This window comes from Tamandua tetradactyla, chromosome 5 (genome assembly GCF_023851605.1).
Source record: "Tamandua tetradactyla isolate mTamTet1 chromosome 5, mTamTet1.pri, whole genome shotgun sequence".
Taxonomy (NCBI): Eukaryota; Metazoa; Chordata; class Mammalia; order Pilosa; family Myrmecophagidae; genus Tamandua; species Tamandua tetradactyla.
The window spans coordinates 107,357,502-107,374,237 of NC_135331.1; the positions used below are offsets into that span (position 1 = coordinate 107,357,502).

General features: G+C 39.3%; 1 pseudogene; it reads left to right on the plus strand.

Annotated features, from left to right (window-relative positions):
- The first annotated feature begins 2,110 nt into the window (after positions 1–2,110).
- LOC143683270 (E3 ubiquitin-protein ligase RNF13 pseudogene) overlaps positions 2,111–16,736 on the plus strand; it is a 31,608-nt pseudogene continuing 16,982 nt past the window's right edge.

Genomic DNA, 16,736 nt, shown 5'->3' on the forward strand with positions numbered 1-16,736 from the left:
AAATATATATAGATAAATAGAAACTCCTCAAAATGAAATGCTTTTGTGTCTCAAAAGACTTTGTCAAAAAGGTGAAGAGCCAGCCAACTCAATCAGGGAAAATATTTGGAAATCACACATCAGATAAAGGTTTGATATTCTGTGTACATGAAGAAAACATAGAACTCAACAACAAAAGAAAAAAAAAATTACAAGATAGGCTAAAGATATGAATAGGCATTTTTCTGAAAAGCAAATACAGACGGCTAAGAAGCACATAAAAAATGGTCATTTCATTAGCTATAAGGGAAAGACAGATCAAGACTACTATGAGCTACCACCTCACACCTATAAAAATTGCTGCTACTAAACAAACAGGAAACCACAAATGTTGGAGAGGATGTGGAGAAATTGGGACACTTATGTACTGCTGGTGAGAATGTATAATGGTACAGCCACTATGGAAGACAGTTTGGTGGTTCCTTAAAAAACTAAATATCAAGTTGCCCTATGACCCAGTAGTACTACTACTTGGTATGTACCCAGAAGAGCTGAAAGCAGTGACACAAATAGACATTTGCACACCAGAGCTCATAGCAGCATTATTCACAATTGCCAAAAGATAGAAACAACCCACGTGCCCATCAACAGATGAGTGGGTTAACAAAATGTGGTGTATATATACAATAGAATATTATAAAGAAGTAAGATGAAATGACATCCTAAAACACATGACAAGATGGTTGAACCTTGAGGACCTAAGGTTTAGTGAAATAAGCCAGACACAAAAGGATAGGTACCATTTGATTCCACTTTTATGACCATGGTAAAAGTAAAATCAGAGGTTTATAATACAGAATATAGGGAACCAAGAGATATATGGAAGCTAGATTTGGGTGAATGGTTAGCTAATGAGTTGGACTTAAATATAAGTATTTGTTCTAGTTTGCCAGCTGCCAGAATGCAACACACCAGAGATGGATTGGCTTTTAATAAAAGGGAATTTATTTCATTAGTTCTTCAGAGGAAAAGCACTAACTTTCATCTGAGGTTCTTGCTTACATGGGAAGGCACAGGATGGTCTCTGCTGGCCTTCTCTCCAGATCTCTGGGTTCCAACAACTTTCCCCAGGGTGATTTCTCTCTGCATCTCCAAAGGCTTGGGCTGAGCTGCGAGTGCTGAGATGAGGTATGCCGAGCTGGTTGGGCTATTCTACATTGTGCTCTCTCATTTAAGCACCAGCCAATTAAGTCAAACATCATTCATTGCAGCAGGCATGCCTTCTAGCCGACTGCAGATGCAAATCAGCAACAGATGAGGTTCATGTACCATTGGCTCATGTCCACAGCAACAGACCTAGGTGCCTTCACCTGGCCAAACTGACAACTAAATCTAACTATCACAGTATTCTAGTTTGTAAGTTTACAGTTCTAAGCCATGAAAATGTCTCAATTAAACCAAGCCTATAAAAATGCCCAAATTAAGTCACCAACGAGAGGTTACCTTCACTCAAGAAAGGCCAATGAAATTCAGGGTTTCTCTCTCAACTGGAAAGGCACATGGCAAAATTGGCAATATCTGCTAGCTTCCTCTCTGGGTTTTTTGTTTCATGAAGCTCCCCGAGGGGCATTTTCCTTCTTCATCTCCAAAGGTATCTGGGTGTATGGGCTCTCATGAGTCTCATGGCTCTGTTGCTTCTGGTCATTGTCTCCAAAATGTTTCCTCTTTTACAGGATTCTAGTAAATTAATCAAGACCAACTTAGAATAGGTGGAGTCACAACTCCATGGAAACTACCTAATCTAAAGTTAATATCCACAATTGGGCATGTTGTACTTCTGTGCAGATAATCTAATCAAGTTTCTGACATGCAGTGCTGAATAGGGTTTAAGAGAAATGGCTGTCTCCGCAAGATTGGATAAGGATTCAGTGCAGCTTTTCTCAGGTGCAAAATCCTTTCAAGCCATCTTAGTAAGGGAATAGAGAGAAGTTAAAGCAGTTCATTAGTGGGTCTATAAGTAATATTACTTTATTGAAGGTGAATATAATTGAAAGGGGTTGTATATACCCATGTGACCCACAGATTAACATTAAAAATATACAAAAATTCTTGCATGAACTACTGCAAAGGTATGACTCTTGCTTTCTTAAACCTACTGCCTATAGAAACAGACATTTTAGCATATAATTTTGAAAATGCATCTCAGACCTTTGATATCCTTCCTGAAGATTTGGTTATAGACTTCCAGCTGAAGGTTTAAAGGGTTTTCTGATTAGCTCAAAACCAATGAATGCCTGTGAATCTATAGTGTCTCCACCACAAAAAGATAATTTATCTTGTGATTTCATTGTATTGATTAGAAGACTTGATTGCAGTTTTGATGTAAAGATTTTAAATGCACAGAAAGCAGGATTCAAAGCAGCCATAGTTCACAATGTGGATTCTGATGACCACTTTAGCATGGGATCCAATGACATTGATGTGTTAAAGAAGATTGATATTCCATCTGTCTTTATTGGTGAATTATCAGCTAATTACCTGAAAGACATATTTACATATGAAAAAACAGGCCACATTATTTGAGTTCCAGAATTTAGTCTTCCTCTGGAATACTACCTAATCCCCTTCCTTTTCATAGTGGGCATCTGTCTCATCTTGATAGTTATTTTCATGATCACAAATTTTGTCCATTTCAGACACAGGGCTAGAAGAAACAGACTTCATAAAGATCAACTTAAGAATCTCAGTACAGAGTGCCAAGATGGCAACTTAGCAAAGTGTGGGATTTAGTTTGTCCTCAAGAATAGCTACAAAATAGCCAGGAATAGTATAGAACAACTGCTGAGGCCATGTCAGTGACCAGACACACAGCATACCCCAGTCTGGACCAGCTGGACCAGCTGCAAGCCTACCCAGAACTGTGAGTTCCTCAAGCCATGGCAGCTGGCACCCCTCCCCCATAGGCTGCTTTCCAGAGGGGAAAGGAAAGGGACTTTACTAGCAGCAGGGACTGAATGCAACTAAGCTCCAACTATGGAATTGATTCACAAATTCTGACTACTAAAAATAGGGCCCCAGCTCAGCTGAACCTCGAGTCAAAGCAGAGGTTGCTGATTTTTGCCCCAACGCTGAGGGGGCAGGGCTGGCTGAAAAAGAAAAAAGATAAAAAGAAACAGAGGTTTTCTGGATCAAATAGCACATAATACTTGAAAGGGTCTGGGCTCTGAAGGAAAGGAGGAGGCACATAGAATTTGAAGGCACACAAAGCAACATAACTTATGCTCTTGATTGGCAAACCCAAGGAATGGGGGCCCTGCTCTGATAAGGATTTTCCTCTTTCTTTTTTGTGGCTGTGTTTATATGGCTTGACAACCTTTGAATACAGTGGCAGGGCTTCTCAGGCTGCAACTGCCCCAGGCATAGGCAGAAACAGCTTGTTTTAGAGCTTGTCTGGAGCATGTGCCTTCCTCAGGAGAGGGGTGGGGCCCAACTCAGGTGGATTCCCTCCCTCAAGGAATTCAGACCCCAGGGTTTGGAAAATTGAAGTGATTAAAGCCAGTCTACAACCTCTCCTCTGTCTCTGCCATGCTGCCAACAGGGAGAGTCTGCTGAAGTTAAAGGTAACACATCACCATATTCTGGTGGGATCCACAGAAAGAAAAGCACCACATACTGGGCAGGACAGGAAAAACACAGAGTCCAGAGACTTCATAAGAAAGTCTTTCAACCTGCTGGGTCTCATCCTCAGGGAAAACTGATGCAGGTGACCCTTTCCTCCTGACAGGAGGACAGTTTGGTCTAGGAGAATCTGGCTGGAGTCTATAATACCTAAGTAGACCCTCCTAAAGGGAGGGGATGTTGAGGCACCACACAGGCAGGGCAAGAAACAAGAACTGAAAATTTCTGCTCTTTTAAACAAAAGCTAAGTTAGTGGGCCAGAAAAAGATGAACTGAATGTCAAAGAACGGATAGACAACAAAGTCATTCAGTAAGAAAATCCTAGGTAAAAGAGGTGAAATCAATCTCCAGAATAAACTAATAAGTTAATCAAATACCTAGACACCAGCAAAAAATAACAAATCACACTAGGAAAATTGACAATATGGCCCAGTCAAAGGAAAAAAAGAACAATCCAAATGAGATACAGGAGTGGAAACAATTAATTCAGAATGTTCAAACAGACATGGAAAACCTCATCAAAGATCAAATCAATGAACTCAGGGAGGATTTAAAGAAGGCAAGGAATGAACAAAAAGAAGAAATCGAGAGCTTGGATCCAAGATGGCGTCTTAGTAAGGTACATGCGTCTTAGTTCCTCCGACTCCAAATCAACTAATAGGTGAACAGAAACAGTACAAAACAACTCCCGGGGCTACAGCAGGGAATGGACACACAGCGTAACCAAGTCTGGGCTGGCTAGTCTGACTGCAAAACTCAGCTGCGGTGAGTGAGATCCCCGAGCGGCGGGCGATTTCCCGAGCAGCCGCACCTGCGGCGGTCCGAGCTAATCCCTCCCTCCTTCCGGGGCTGGCTGAGAGACTCGGAGAGACAAGCTTCCCAGCCAAGGCGGCCGGCACCACACTTTTGCGGGCGGCTTCGAGTCCGCGACTACAAGTCTCGGATCAGAGGGCTATCCAAAGTCTGGGCTGGCAAGTCTGATTCCGAGTCTTGGCTGCAGCGAGACCCCCGAGCGGCCGCAGCTGCGGCGGTCCGAGCTAACCCCTCCCTCCTTCCGGGGCTGGCTGAGAGACTTGGAGAGACAAGCTTCCCAGCCAAGGCGGCCGGCGCCACACTTTTGCGGGCGGCTTCGAGTCCGCGACTACAAGTCTCGGATCAGAGGGCTATCCAAAGTCTGGGCTGGCAAGTCTGATTCCGAGTCTTGGCTGTGGCGAGACCCCCGAGCGGCCGCAGCTGCGGCGGTCCGAGCTAATCCCTCCCTCCTTCCCGGGCTGGCTGAGAGTATCGGAGAAGTAAGTTCCCCAAGCCGAGGCAGGCGGCGCCCTTCTTTTGCGGGCAGCTTCGAGTCTCGGCTTTAAGTCCACGGCTACGAGTCCCGGATCAGAGGGCTATCCAAAGTCTGGGCTGGCTAGACTGGCTGCGAGACTCGGCTGCAGTGAGACCCCCGAGCGGCGTGCGATCTCCCGATCAGCGGCAGCTGCGGTGGTCCGAGCTACTCCCTCCCCCCTTTCCGGGCCGGCTGAGAGTATTGGAGAAGCAAGTTTCCCAAGCCGAGGCAGGTGGCACCCCTCTTTTGCGGGAGGCTTTGAGTCTCTGCTTCGAGTCCGCGGATACGAGTCTCAGATAGGAGGGCTATCCAAGCCGCGGAAGCCCCCCCCACGGGAGGCTTCCTGGTCCAGTGGGGAATCCCCCAGGCCCACTGCGGCCCGCAACCAGCCACAGGGTCCCCTCAAGCCGCGGCAGCTGACGCCCCCACCACGCGCGGCCCCTGAGCCAATGCAGAGATTTGGTTCCAAAAGCCCCAGGCCACGGAGATCGGTGACTGGGGGAGACCCATTCCAAACACTTGAGACAAACGTGTGCCACGTGCGCCACGTACTGGGCAAGATAAGAAAAACAGATCCCAGAGATTTCACAGAAAAATCTTACAACCTTGCTGGGTCCAACACCCAGAGAAATCTGAATAAATGCCCAGACGCCAGCAGCAGAAGATAACTGTCCACGCTCAAAAGATTGAGAATATGGCCCAGTCAAAGGAACAAACCAATAGCTCAAATGAGACACAAGAGCTGAGACAACTAATCCTGAATATACGAACAGAAATGGAAAACCTCTTCAAAAATGAAATCGATAAATTGAGGGAGGACATGAAGAGGACATGGGCTGAACATAAAGAAGAAATAGAAAAACTGAAAAAACAAATCGCAGAACTTATGGAAGTGAAGGATAAAGTAGCAAACATAGAAAAAATAATGGATAGTTACAATGATAGATTTAAAGAGACAGAAGATAGAATTAGTGATTTGGAGGATGGAACATCTGAATTCCAAAAAGAAACAGAAACTATAGGGAAAAGAATGGAAAAATTTGAACAGGGTATCAGGGAACTCAAGGACAATATGAACCGCACAAATATACGTGTTGTGGGTGTCCCAGAAGGAGAAGAGAAGGGAAAAGGAGGAGAAAAACTAATGGAAGAAATTTTCACTGAAAATTTCCCAACTCTTATGAAAGACCTAAAATTACAGATCCAAGAAGTGCAGCGCACCCCAAAGAGATTAGACCCAAATAGGCGTTCTCCAAGACACTTACTAGTTAGAATGTCAGAGGTCAATGAGAAAGAGAGGATCTTGAAAGCAGCAAGAGAAAAACAATCCATCACATACAAGGGAAACCCAATAAGACTATGTGTAGATTTCTCAGCAGAAACCATGGAAGCTAGAAGACAGTGGGATGATATATTTAAAATACTAAAAGAGAAAAACTGCCAACCAAGACTCCTATATCCAGCAAAATTATCCTTCAAAAATGAGGGAGAAATTAAAACATTCTCAGACAAAAAGTCACTGAAAGAATTCGTGACCAAGAGACCAGCTCTGCAAGAAATACTAAAGGGAGCATTAGAGTCAGATACAAAAAGACAGAAGAGAGAGATATGGAAAAGAGTGTAGAAAGAAGGAAAATCAGATATGATATATATAATACAAAAGGCAAAATGTTAGAGGAAAATATTATCCAAACAGTAATAACACTAAATGTCAATGGACTGAATTCCCGAATCAAAAGACATAGATTGGCAGAATGGATTAAAAAACAGGATCCTTCTATATGCTGTCTACAGGAAACACATCTTAGACCCAAAGATAAACATAGGTTGAAAGTGAAAGGTTGGGAAAAGATATTTCATGCAAATAACAACCAGAAAAGAGCAGGAGTGGCTATACTAATATCCAACAAATTAGACTTCAAATGTAAAACAGTTAAAAGAGACAAAGAAGGACACTATATACTAATAAAAGGAACAATTAAACATGAAGACATAACAATCATAAATATTTACGCACCGAACCAGAATGCCCCAAAATATGTGAGGAATACACTGCAAACACTGAAAAGGGAAATAGACTCATATACTATAATAGTTGGAGACTTCAACTCACCACTCTCATCAAGGGACAGAACATCTAGACAGAAGATCAACAAAGAAATAGAGAATCTGAATATTACTATAAATGAACTAGACTTAATAGACATTTATAGGACATTACATCCCACAACAGCAGGATACACCTTTTTCTCAAGTGCTCATGGATCATTCTCAAAAATAGACCATATGCTGGGTCACAAAGCAAGTCTTAACAAATTTAAAAAGATTGAAATCTTACACAACACTTTCTCGGACCATAAAGGAATGATGTTGGAAATCAATAATAGGCAGAGTGCCAGAAAATTCACAAATACGTGGAGGCTCAACAACACACTCCTAAACAACGAGTGGGTCAAAGAAGAAATTGCTAGAGAAATTAGCAAATACCTCGAGGCGAATGAAAATGAAAACACAACATATCAAAACTTATGGGACGCAGCAAAGGCAGTGCTAAGAGGGAAATTTATTGCTCTAAATGCCTATATCAGAAAAGAAGAAAAGGCAAAAATTCAGGAATTAACGATCCATTTGGAAGAACTGGAGAAAGAACAGCAAGCTAACCCCAAAGCAAGCAAAAGGAAAGAAATAACAAAGATTAGAGCACAAATAAATGAAATTGAAAACATGAAAACAATAGAGAAAATCAATAAGGCCAGAAGTTGGTTCTATGAGAAAATCAATAAGATTGATGGGCCCTTAGCAAGATTGACAAAAAGAAGAAGAGAGAGGATGCAAATAAATAAGATCAGAAATGGAAGAGGAGACATAACTACTGACCTCACAGAAATAAAGGAGGTAATAACAGGATACTATGAACAACTTTACGCTAATAAATACAACAATTTAGAGGAAATGGACGGGTTCCTGGAAAGACATGAACAACCAACTTTGACTCAAGAAGAGATAGATGATCTCAACAAACCAATCACAAGTAAAGAAATCGAAGCAGTCATTCAAAAGCTTCCTAAAAAGAAAAGTCCAGGACCAGACGGCTTCACATGTGAATTCTATCAAACATTCCAGAAAGAATTAGTACCAACTCTCCTCAAACTCTTCAAAAAAATCGAAGTGGAGGGAAAACTACCTAACTCATTCTATGAAGCCAACATTACCCTCATACCAAAACCAGGCAAAGATATTACAAGAAAAGAAAACTACAGGCCGATCTCTCTAATGAATATTGATGCAAAAATCCTCAATAAAATTCTAGCAAATCGTATCCAACAACACATTAAAAGAATTATTTATCATGACCAAGTAGGATTCATCCCAGGTATGCAAGGATGGTTCAACATAAGAAAATCAATTAATGTAATACACCATATCAACAAATTAAAGCAGAAAAATCACATGATCATCTCAATTGATGCAGAGAAGGCATTTGACAAGATTCAACATCCTTTCCTGTTGAAAACACTTCAAAGGATAGGAATACAAGGGAACTTCCTCAAAATGATAGAGGGAATATATGAAAAACCCACAGCTAATATCATCCTTAATGGGGAAAAATTGAAAACGTTCCCCCTAAGATCAGGAACAAGACAAGGATGTCCACTATCACCACTATTATTCAACATTGTGTTGGAGGTTCTAGCCAGAGCAATTAGACAAGAAAAAGAAATACAAGGCATCAAAATTGGAAAGGAAGAAGTAAAACTATCACTGTTTGCAGACGATATGATACTATACGTCGAAAACCCGGAAAAATCCACAACAAAACTACTAGAACTAATAAATGAGTACAGCAAAGTAGCAGGTTACAAGATCAACATTCAAAAATCTGTAGCATTTCTATACACTAGCAATGAACAAGTGGAGGGGGAAATCAAGAAACGAATCCCATTTACAATTGCAACTAAAAGAATAAAATACCTAGGAATAAATTTAACTAAAGAGACAAAAGACCTATGCAAAGAAAACTACAAAAAACTGCTAAAAGAAATCACAGAAGACCTAAACAGATGGAAGGGCATACCGTGTTCATGGATTGGAAGACTAAATATAGTTAAGATGTCAATCCTACCTAAATTGATTTACAGATTCAATGCAATACCAATCAAAATCCCAACAACTTATTTTTCAGAAATAGAAAAACCAATAAGCAAATTTATCTGGAAAGGCAGGGTGCCCCGAATTGCTAAAAACATCTTGAGGAAAAAAAACGAAGCTGGAGGTCTTGCGCTGCCAGACTTTAAGGCATATTATGAAGCCACAGTGGTCAAAACAGCATGGTATTGGCATAAAGATAGATATATCGACCAATGGAATCGAATAGAGTGCTCAGATATAGACCCTCTCATCTATGGTCATTTGATCTTTGATAAGGGAGTCAAGCCAACTCACCTGGGACAGAACAGTCTCTTCAGTAAATGGTGCCTAGAGAACTGGATATCCATATGCAAAAGAATGAAAGAAGACCCATATCTCACACCCTATACAAAAGTTAACTCAAAATGGATCAAAGATCTAAACATTAGGTCTAAGACCATAGAACAGTTAGAGGAAAATGTAGGGAGATATCTTATGAATCTTACAATTGAAGGTGGTTTTATGGACCTTACACCTAAAGCAAGAGCACTGAAGAAGGAAATAAATAAATGGGAATTCCTCAAAATTAAACACTTTTGTGCATCAAAGAACTTCATCAAGAAAGTAGAAAGACAGCCTACACAATGGGAATCAATATTTGGAAACGACATATCAGATAAAGGTCTAGTATCCAGAATTTATAATGAGATTGTTCAACTCAACAACAAAAAGATAGCTAACCCAATTACAAAATGGGAAAAAGACTTGAATAGACACCTCTCAGAAGAGGAAATACAAATGGCCAAAAGACACATGAAGAGATGCTCAATGTCCCTGGCCATTAGAGAAATGCAAATCAAAACCACAATGAAATATCATCTCACACCCACCAGAATGGCCATTATCAACAAAACAGAAAATGACAAGTGCTGGAGAGGATGCGGAGAAAGAGGCACACTTATCCACTGTTGGTGGGAATGTCAAATGGTGCAACCACTGTGGAAAGCAGTTTGGAGGTTCCTCAAAAAGCTGAATATAGAATTGCCATACGATCCAGCAATACCATTGCTGGGAATCTACTCAAAGGAATTAAGGGCAAAAACTCAAACAGACATTTGCACACCAATGTTTATAGCAGCGTTATTTACAATTGCAAAGAGATGGAAACAGCCAAAATGTCCATCAACAGACGAGTGGCTAAACAAACTGTGGTATATACGTACGATGGAATATTATGCAGCGTTAAGACAGGATAAACTTATGAAGCATGTAATAACATGGATGGACCTAGAAAACATTATGCTGAGTGAGTCTAGCCAAAAGCTAAAAGACAAATACTGTATGGTCCCAATGATGTGAATCGACACTCGAGAATAAACTTGGAATATGTCATTGGTAACAGAGTTCAGCAGGAGTTAGAAACAGGGTAAGATAATGGGTAATTGGAGCTGAAGAGAGGCAGACTGTGCAATAGGACTAGATACAAAAACTCAAAAATGGACAGTACAATAATACCTAATTGTAAAGTAATCATGTTAAAATACTGAACGAAGCTGCATCCGAGCTATAGGTTTTTGTTTTGTTTTGTTTTGTTTGTTTTGTTCTTATTATTATTACTTTTATTTTTTTTTCTCTATATTAACATTCTATATCTTTTTCTGTTATAATGCTAGTTCTTCTAAACCGATGCAAATGTACTAAGAAACGATGATCATGCATCTATGTGATGATGTTAAGAATTACTGATTGCATATGTAGAATGGTATGACGTCTAAAAAAAAAAAATGGTCAGCACAATACTGCCTAATTGTAATGAAATTATCTTGGAACGCTGAATGAAGCTGCATCTGATCTATAGTTTTTTTTTCTCTTATATATTTTTGTACTTTTTATTTTTATTTGTGTTTTCTCTCTGTGTTATCTATCACTTTATTTCTTTTTCTGTGGTAATGCTATTTCTTTCTCTAAATCGATGCATATGTACTGAGAAATGATGACCATACACCTATGTGATGATATTAAGAATTACTGATTGCATATGTAGAATGGATTGATTTCTATTGTTGTGTTAGTTAATTTTTTTAATTAATAAAAAAAACACACACACACAAAAAAAGAAGAAATCGAAAGTCTGAGAAAACAAATCACAGAACTTATGGAAATGAAAGGCACAGTAGAAGAGATGAAAAAAACAGTGGAAACCTACAATGTAAGATTTCAAGAGCAGAAGATAGGATTAGTGAACTGGAGGACAGAAAATCTGAAATCTGACAAGCAAAAGAAAATATAGGGAAAAGAATGGAAAAATATGAGTAGGGACACAAGGAATTGAACAATTCAACAGGGAGATATAACAATCATAAATATTTATGCACTGAGTGAGAATGCTCCAAAATGCATGAGGCAAACAATGAAAAGAGAAATAGACACATCTGCCATAATAGTTGGAGACTTCAATTCCCCACTCTCATCAATGGACAGAACATCTAGACAGAGGATCAATAAAGAAACAGAGAATTTGAATAATACAAAAAATGAGCTAGACTTAACAGACATTTATAGAACATTACACCCCACAATAGAAGGATACCCATTTTTCTCAAGTGCTCATGGATCATTCTCAAACATAGACCATATGATGGGTCACAAAGCAAGTCTCAATAAATTTAAAAAGATTGAAAGCATACAAAACACTTTCTCAGATTATAAAGGAATGAAGTTGGAAATCAATAAAAGGCAGAGTGCCAGAAAATTCACAAATATATGGAGACAACAACACACTCTTAAACAACCAGTGGGTCAAGGAAGAAATTACAAGAGAAATCAGTAAATATCTCGAGGCAAATGAAAATGAAAACACAACATATCAAAATTTATGGGATGCAGCAAAGGCAATGCTAAGAGGGAAATTTATTGCCCTAAATGCCTACATCAAAAAAGAAAAAAAAGGCAAAAATCAAGGAATTAACTGTCCACTTGGAAGAAGTAGAGAAAGAACAGCAAACTAACCCCAAAGCAAGCAAAAGGAAAGAAATGATGAAAATTAGAGCAGAAATAAATGAAATTGAGAACAAGAAAATAATCGAGAAAATCAACAAAACCAGAAGTTGGTTCTATGAGAAAATCAATAAGATTGATGAACCCTTAGTGAGGACAAAAAGAAAAAGAGAGAGGATGCAAGTAAATAAAATCAGAAATGGAAGAGGAGACATAACCACTGACCCCACAGAAATAAACGAAGTAATGAGAGGATACTATACACAACTTTATCCTAAAAATTCGACAATGTAGAAAAAATGGACAACTTTCTAGAAAGACATGAACAACCAACTTTGACTCGAGAAGAAATAGACAACCTCAGCAAACCAATCACAAGTAAAGAAATCGAATCATTCATTAAGAAACTCTCCAAAAAAGAAAAGTCCAGGACCAGACAGCTTCACATGTGAATTCTACCAAAAAGTCCAGAAGGAATTAGTACAAATCCTGCTCAAACTCTTCAAAAAATTGAAGAGGAGGGAAAGCTACCTAACTCATTCTATGAAGCCAACATCACCCTCAAACCAAAGCTAGACAAAGATATCACACAAAAAAAGAAAACTACAGATCAATCTCTCTAATGAATATAGATGCAAAAATCCTCAACAAAATTCTATCAAACTGAATCCAGCAGCACATTAAAAGAATCATACACCATGGCCAAGTAGGCTTCATCCCAGGTATGCAAGGATGGTTCGACATAAGAAAATCAATTAATGCAATACACCGTATCAACAAATCAAAGCAGAAAAGCCACATGATCATCTCAATTGATGCAGAAAGGGCATTTGACAAAATTCAACATCTTTTCCTGTTGAAAGCAATTCAAAGGATAGGAATAGAAAGGAACTTCCTCAACATGGTAAAGGAAATATATGAAAAAACCCACAGCTAACATCATCCACAATGGAGAAAAACTGAAAACTTTCCCCCTAAGATCAGGAACAAGACAAGGATGTCCACTATCACCACTGTTATTCAACATTGTGTTGGGAGTTCTAGCCAGAGCAATTAGACAAAAAAAAGAAATGCAAGGCATCAAAATTGGAAAGAAAGAAGTAAAACTCTCACTGTTTGCAGATGATATGATACTATATGTTGAAAACCCCAAGAAATCCACAGCAAAACTACTAGAGCTAATAAATGAGTACAGCAAAGTGGCAGGTTACAAGATCAACACTCAAAAATCTATAGTGTTTCTATACACTAGTAATGAACAATCTGAGGGGGAAATCAAGAAAAGAATTCCATTTACAATTGCAAACAAAAGAATAAAATATTTAGGGATAAATGTAACCAAAGAGACAAAAGACCTATACAAAGAAAACTAAAAGAAATTGTGAAAAGAAATCACAGAAGACCTAAATAAATGGAAGGGCATACTGTGTTCATGGATTGGAAAACTAAATATACTTAAGATGTCAATTCTACCTAAATTTATTTACAGATTCAATGCAATACCAACTAAATCCCAAAAACTTACTTTTCAGAAATAGAAAAACCAATAACCAAATTTATCTGGAAGGGCAGTGTTCTAGTTTGCTAGCTGCTGGAATGCAATATACCAGAAACAGAATTGCTTTTAACAAGGGGGATTTAATGAGTTGCTAGTTTACAGTTCTAAGGCCAAGGAAATGTCTCAATTCAAACAACTCTATAGAAATGTCCAATCAAAGGCATCCATCCAGAGAAAGATACCTTGGTTCAAGAAAGTCAATGAAGTTCAGGGTTTCTTCTCTTCATAAGATGGCACATGGTGAACACAGTCAAGTCTTCTCCCTCAGCTGAAGGGCACATGGTGAACATGGCATCATCTGCTAGTTTTCTCTCCTGGCTTCTGGTTTCATGAAGCTCCCTGAGAGGCTTTTTCCTTCTTCATCTCCAAAGGTCGCTGGCTCGTGGACTCTCTGCTTCGCGGTGCTGCAGCATTCTCTGCACTCTCTGAATCTCCTTCATTCTCCAAAATGTCTCCTCTTTTATAGGACTCCAGAAACTTATCAAGACCCACCCAAATAGATGGAGACATGTCATCACCTAATCCAGCTTAACAACCACTCTTGATCAACTCACATCTTCAGGGAGGTGATCTGATTACAGTTTCAAACATACAGTATTGAATAGGAATTATTCTGCCTTTATGAAATAGGATTTAGAATAAAACATGGCTTTTCTAGGGGACATACATCCTTTCAAACCAGCACAGGCAGGGTGCCCTGAATAGTTCAACTTATCCAGAGAAAGAAAAATGAAGTCCGAGGTCTCATGTTACCCGACTTAAAGGTATATTATGAAGCTACAGTGGTCAAAACAGTATGGTACTGGCATAAATATAGATATACTGACCAAAGGAATAGAATAGTGTTCAGATGTAGACCCTCTCATCTATGGACAACTGATCTTTGATAAGGCAGTCAAACCAACTCACCTGGGAATGAACAGTCTCTTCAATAAATAGTGCCTAGAGAACTGGATATCCATATACAAAAGAATGAAAGAGGACCCATATCTCACACTTTATAAAAAAATTAACTCAAAATTGATCAAAGACCTAAACATTAGATCTAAGACCATAAAACTATTAGAAGAAAATGTAGGTAAATATCTTACAAATCTTGTAATAGGTGGCAGTTTCCTAGATCTTACACCCAAAGCACAAGCATTGAAGAAAGAAAGAAAGAAATGGGAACTCCTCAAAATTAAACACTTTTGTGCATCAAAGAACTTTGTCAAGAAAGAAAAAGACAGCCTACACAAGGGGAGACAATACTTGAAAATGATATAGCAGATAAAAGTCTAGTATCCAGAATATATAGAGATTGTTCAACTCAGCAACAAAAAGACAGCCAACCCAATTATGGGCAAAATGGGCAAAAGACTGGAACAGACACTTCTCAAAAGAGGAAATACAAATGGCCAAAAGGCACATGAAGAGAAGCTCAACTTCCCTGGCTATTAGGGAAATGCAAATCAAAACCACAATGAGATATCATCTCACACCCACCAAAATGGCCATTATCAATAAAACAGAAAATGTCAAGGGCTGGAGAGGATGTGAAGAAAGAGGCACACTTATCCACTGTTAGTGGGCATGTCAAATGGTACAACCACTGTGGAAGGCAGTTTGGCAGTTCCTCAGGAAGCTAACTTTGACTTGCCATATGACCCAGCAATACCATTGCTAGGTATCTACTCAGAGGACATGAGAGGAAAGACACAACAGATATTTGCACACCAATATTTATAGCAGCATTATTTACAATTGCCAAGAGATGGAAACAGACAAAATGTCCATCAACAGTCGAGTGACTAAACAAACTGTGGTATATACATACGATGGAATATTATGCAGCCATAAGACACAATAAAGTTATGAAGTATGTAACAACATGGATGGATCTTAAGGACATTATGCTGAGTGAGATTAGCCAGAAACAAAAGGACAAATACTGTATGGTCTCACTGATACGAACTGACATTAGTGAATAAACTTGGAGAATTTCATTGGTAACAGAGACCATCAGGAGATAGAAATAGGGTAAGATATTGTATAATTGGAGCTAAAGGGATACAGATTGTGCAACAGGACTGAATGTAAAAACTCAGAAATGGACAGCACAGTACTACCTAATTGTAATACAATTATATTGAAACACTGAAAGAAGCTGAATGTGAGAATGATAGAGGGAGGAGGGCTGGGGGCACAAATGAAATCAGAAAGAAAGACGATAAAGACTGAGATGGTATAATCTAGGAATGCCTAGAGTGTAAAATGATAGTGACTAAATGTACAAATTTGAAAAATGTTTTTGCATGAGAAGGAACAAAGTAATGTCATTACTGCAGGGTGTTGAAAATAGATGGTAATTAATATTTTAAAATTTTAACTTATGTGTGAGACTAAAGCAAAAAGTATTTATTTGGTAAAAATTTTTTATTTTGACTGGTGCATTTCCTAATATAACTTATGTGGACAGCTTAATTGAACACCATAAGTACATGGAACCTTGAGTAGGGGATAAGATTTTGTACGTTTGTCCAGAGTGATGCCCCAATAAATCCCAGAGTGATTTGAACAGTGAGTAAAAAAGTATTTGCAAAGTCTCCTTGGGGGAATGGCGAGAAAGGGGGAAAATTCAACTTCCCCAAGTGGAGAATTCTTGACATTCTCACAAGCAGTAGGAACAACCAAAGCAATAGCTGAGCCCCCAGTCTTGGGGTTTGTTCATATGAAACTTAACCCCACAAAGAATAGGTCAAGCCTACATAAAATCAGGCCTAAGGTATGAACACTTGAGTAAAAAAATACAGATAAAAAAATAAACGATAGGGCTCGACATATTGGCTCCCTCCGCGGGCCGCTCCTCGACACGCTCTCCTCTGAGCTGCTCACTGCATGGTAGAGCCTGGCGCCACCGCCGCCACTTGCTCTGCGCCCCCCGCGACAACCACTGCTGACCCCTGTCCTGCAGCCACAGCCACCGCTGTCGCGTATTTTGCCACCACCTCGGGACTGGCTGTATGATTAGGCCACAATCTTCAAAGAGTAAACATACTCCTCAGTTCTGTGGTGTTGTTGGTCACACAT